Below are 5,692 nucleotides of genomic sequence, written 5' to 3' on the forward strand. Positions count from 1 at the left end.
AATTCATGTTTATGCAATATATTACGTAGGGGGTATGCAGTCACTACAACAATGGGATGGCATTGAAAATATGGTCTTAACTTCCTAGATGCCATGATTAGAGCAAGTGCTAATTTCTCCAATTGTGGATACCGTGTCTCTGCATCTAACAAAGATTTACTAACATAACAGATAGGAGATTGTTTACCCTGCTCTTCTCGTACCAAAACCGCGCTTACCGCAACTTCTGAAACAGCAAGGTAGATGAAAAGTTTCTCCCCAGCCTTGGGTTTTGCTAGCAAAGGTGGATTTGACAAGTATGTTTTCAAATCCTTAAGTGCTTGTTGACACTCCTCATCCCATTCAAAATGATCCTGCTTCTTAAGAGGCGAGAAGAATTTAAAACATTTTTCTGAAGACTTGGAAATGAACTCTCCCCAAAGCTGCAATTCTCCAGTTAGTCTTTGAACTTTTTTTTTACTCGTAAGTACATCTGGAATTTCTTCAATGGCCTTAATTTGTGCAGGATTCACTTCAATTCCACGGTTAGAAACAAGAAAACCTAAAAAAATTCCTGATGCCACTCCAAATGCACATTTTTCTGGATTCAACTTTATATTATATTTTCGTAAAATTTTAAACGTATCAGATAGGTGCGATATATGATCTTCTGAATGCTGAGTTTTAACTAGAATATCATCTATATATACTTCCATGGTTTTACCTAAATGTTCTTGAAACATTTGGGTGACCAACCTTTGATACGTTGCACCTGCATTCTTAAGACCCGAAGGCATTACCTTGTAACAGTAAGTCCCCCTGTCTGTTATAAAAGAAGTTTTTTCTTCATCACCTGGATCCATCTTGATCTGATTATAGCCTGAATATGCATCTAAAAAACTTAATAGCTCATGTCCTGCAGTAGCATCAATTAACTAGTCTATGTGCGGCAAAGGAAAGGAATCTTTTGGACAGGCTTTATTAAGGTCTGTGTAATCTACACAGACTCGCCACTTACGGTTCTTCTTAGGAACCACAACAGTATTAGCTAACCAGTTAGGATATTTTACCTCACGAATTGAACCAATTTTTAGTAACTTTTGAACTTCCTCTTGAATCACCTTATTTTTGAAAGTTCCTTGCTTTCTTTTCTTTTGCTTGACGGGAGGATATGATGGATCTTCATTCAACTTATGAGTCATGACTTCCGGTGGTATCCCTGTCATGTCAGAATGGGACCAAGCAAAACAGTTTGCATTAGCTTTTAAAAATTCAATCAATTTACGTGTTACCTCCGGGCTAAGATTAGCTCCTATGTATACTTTTCTCTCGGGCCAGTGTATAAACAACACCACAGCCTCTAGCTCTTCTATCGTTGTTTTGATATTTTCGTTCTCCTCCGGTTCTTGAATGGTGTCAGGTCTCGAATCCACATCTATTTGCTTTTGCTAAGGTGAGGTTGACTCCGTGTTACCCTTACCTAAATTCTGTAACTGCTATTTGTCTCCACCATTAACAATTGAATCTGCAATTTCCATATCTCCCCATGATCATATTATAAGCCATTTCCATATCTACTATCTGAAATTTAGTTTCTTTAACAACACCTGTAGCAAAAGTTGTTAGAACTACCTCTCCTTTTGTTACTACACTTGAATTGTCGAACCCGGACAAGGTATGCGCCTTCGGTATCATTTTGTCTTCAGCTTGCATTTCACGTAATACCCTTAGTAGTATAATATTAACGGAATTTCCTGGATCAATCAAAACTCGTTTTACATTAGTGTCATGTACAAGTAAAGATATTACCAGTGCATCGTTGTGGGGGGTGATCACTCCTTCTGTATCTGTATTATCAAAAGTGATACTTTCATCTTCTAAGGTCTGTCGCACTCGCTTCCCGTGCGTGATTGTTACTTTGGAAACTTTATTTGAAGTCATATATGTTACTCCATAAATATCTTCTCCCCCACTTATAACCTTCACGGTTCTCTTGGGTGATGGGGGCTTTGGTGGTTCTTGCCAATTTTTCATGTAGGCTTGCTTACCTTTCTCACTAAATAACTCAGTGAGATACCCTTGTTTCAATAGATGGTCCACTTCACTTTGCAAGAATCTACATTCCGAAGTCTTATGCCCGTGATCATTGTGAAATTCGCACCAATGATCTGGATTGCGCTTATTTGGATCTGACCGCATCTCTTTCGGCCACCGTACCTTATCTCCCATGCTCCTCAAAACAGCTACGAGCTCGGAGGTAGTGACATTGAAATTATATCCACCAAATCTTGCCTTCAAACTTCCATCATCATCTCGTGACTCTTGTCTGTTTCGATCATTCCTGAACCTTGATGAAGAACCAGATTCCCTGTTTCTTGATTTTTGATCATATCGTTGATTTTCCTGTTTTGACCGTGAATCTTTTCCTGCAGGACCCATATAAGGATCGTACTCGTTTTTACCTGATCTTTTTTCAGTTTCGGATCTCCTGGAACTGCTCCTTTCTTCATGTTGAAATCGAGGCACGNTTCTTTCTGTTTTTATGTCGTAAAATAATGTCTTCTTCAATCCTCATCTTTGTACTGTATCTGTTGTAGACATCACTCCACGTTGTTGCTGGAAATTCTCGAAGGCTTTCTTTGAGTCGCCTCGTGGCTTCTGAACTCTTCTCATTTAAATTACTAGCAAAGGCTATGGCTGCCCAATTGTCAGGTACTCGTGGCAGCGTCATTCTTTCCCGTTGAAATCTATCTACGAACTCTCTAAGCAACTCTGAGTCTCCTGGCTTGATTTTGAAGATATCTTCCATTCGTTTTTCAACTTTTTGAGCTCCCGAGTGTGCTTTGATAAATAAATCTGCAAGCTCAGCAAACGAATTTATAGAATTTTTAGGTAAAAGAGAATACCATGTTAGGGCTCCTTTAGTGAGTGTTTCACCGAATTTCTTGACCAAGACCGACTCGATTTCTTGCTTAGTCAAATCATTGCCCTTGACACCTGTTGTGAATAGAGTAACGTGATCTCGTGGGTCTGATGTACCATCATACTTTGGAATACAGGCATCTTAAACTTCTTTGGAATTGGAAGGGGAGCAGCGCTTGGCTTCCATGGTTGTTGGGAATATTTATCTATATCCACACCCTTGATCACGGGCGGTACTCCAGGTATTTGCTTTATGCGTTCATTTTGCTCCTTAAGCTGTTTCTGCAAAGTTAGTACTAGACTTTGTAAATCAGAATTAACTGGATTACCTGGGTCTCTCTCTTGTGTTTCACTAGGGGTTCCACCGCTGCCAGAATTAATCAATCCTGAACGAGGATTCTCCAAAGTATTGTTGTTTGGAGCAGATGTGGGTGGGACAGCAGGCAATTGGCGAACAAAAGCTTGGAGAGCGTTATTGACTTGAGAGGCAATAAGTTTTTGCAGAGCCTCATTCATGGTTTCAACGTTTTCGAATTGAGCCTGTCCATCTGTATAAGATCCGTCAGGAGTGCCTTCACGAGATCGTCGTGGGGAGCCTCGTGGAGAATCTTGTGGAGATCCTTGTGGGGAATCTCCCTGAAGTTGTTGGACTGTCTGAATTTCTGGGTTTCCTTGAGTGTTGTCATTGTTGTTCGACATGATTGATGCAATCAAGAAAATTAGATTGAGATATGCTTAATTATCAGATTTCCGGTAACGGAACCAATTTGTTTAACCAAAAAATAGAATTTTGGTTAAAACTAGAAATTAAGAAGAAAAATCGGATTACTGATAATCAGGAGACAAAAAGAATAAGAAATTTTTGAAGATAATAAAGCAGTAAATAAGTTTGTATTTCAATGTAATCTCAATGATCTCCTCTTCCTTTACAAATGCTGAGACCTCCTCCTTTTATAGTTGATTTTTTTAGGAAAAGGTATAATGCCTTAGCCTTAAAGAGGCAATTATGAGCATTAAATGATATTAAATGAAACGTTACACAATCATTCCTAATCAATACTGATTCGCTAACGTATTTGACATTTAATACTGAATTTAGACTCCTTTATGCCATCAGATTCATATCTTCAATTCCTTCTGACCTCCTGGCTTTAATTAAGTTAAATAGATACGAGACTCGTATCAATAGCATCTCGTGCCTATTTAACTTTCTTCTCCTCGTATCTGATATCTCCCTTGCCTCTTAATTGCTCATCATGTTTTGACCATTTGACCAGTCTACGTGTCATGCCACCTCACCTTCAATTATAAATTCAGTTTTTTTCCAATACAACATGCATGCTACACTACTTTTCATAAAGCAATTTATACTCATATACATATACTATACCAATTAAACGAAATAAACTAAAATATATGCATAGTATACTAAAAAAATACGATTAAACTATTGTATTATAGTTTCTATATTACTGTATCACTAAATAATATTTTATTACTTTCTAACCCTAACACTTAAATATATAGTGCTTCAACTAAGAAGCCACTACAACAAGTGTGATTTTCAACCACGAAAATATTAGCTACAATAGAAAATTTGTCACTAATTATCCATTTTTTGTGACTAAAATTATATTTCGTACTTAAATACATGAGGCATATACTTTTAATAACAAAACATAAATTTTATAGCAAAATTTGTCTACTATTTCCCACAAAAAAATGAATTGGCGCCAAATATTAATTAATTTTAGCCGCAAAATTAATATTATTGGTGATAAATTAGTTTCGTCACTAATGTTGTAGACAATTGGTGACAAATAATTGTTCGTCTTAAAATTAGTTATATTTTCGCTACAAAATAGTTTCCTCACTAAAAGTTTTATATTTTTTGCAACCTTAGTTTTTGTCACTAATAGCATAAACAAATTAGTGACGATCAGTGTATCATCTCTATTTTACTTATGAAATTATTAGGTAGCATATAAAGTTCTTCACTGTTATTATCTTTTTGGAACAAAAATTAGAGTCGTACTTAAATGCACACGCACATACATTTAGTGAAGAAACAAAAATTTCGTAGCGATAGTTTTATCTACTCAAGTTTTCCACCAAAAAAATGGATTGTCGCTAGTTATTTAGTAACATTAGTCACAATATCTAAAGTTACTGGTGACAAACTAGTTTCATCTCTAATATTGTAGGCAACTAGTGAAAATTATTATTTGTCTAAAATTAGTTATAGTTTAGCGGTGAAAAAGCTTGGTGACTAAGAGGGTGTTTGGCTAAGCTTATAAGCTGGTCCACTTTCCACTAGGACTTAAAGTCTCTTTGTAGAGTCCCTATGCAACCGTTACACTTCCCAGTAGCCATATCCGCTCCTCCATGCGGACATTACACATCCTAGCAGCCCCTTCCACTCGTCCATGCATCTATTACACTTCCCAGTAGTCCCTTCCACTCCTTCATGCAACCATTACACTTTCCAGTAGTCAATTTCACTCCTCTATGCACCATTACACTCCTCCATGCAACCATTACTCTCCTCCATGACTACAATTAATTGTAGAAGCTTGTCTTTATCCATCCGCCTATACAGATTTTGAATTTTTTTTAACTTCTGCCATATAGTGGCAGTGCACTTCACATATTTTGGATTTTTTAAAAAATTTTTTTTACACTTCTACCATATAGTGAGAGTGCACTTCATAGATTTTATCTCATAGTCTTAACCTTCATCTTGGTGGTTGAATTCTAATTAATAACGGATCGGTCTCCAAAATTTTGTAGT

This window comes from Nicotiana attenuata, chromosome 2, assembly GCF_001879085.1.
Source record: "Nicotiana attenuata strain UT chromosome 2, NIATTr2, whole genome shotgun sequence".
In the NCBI taxonomy this organism is placed as follows: domain Eukaryota; kingdom Viridiplantae; phylum Streptophyta; class Magnoliopsida; order Solanales; family Solanaceae; genus Nicotiana; species Nicotiana attenuata.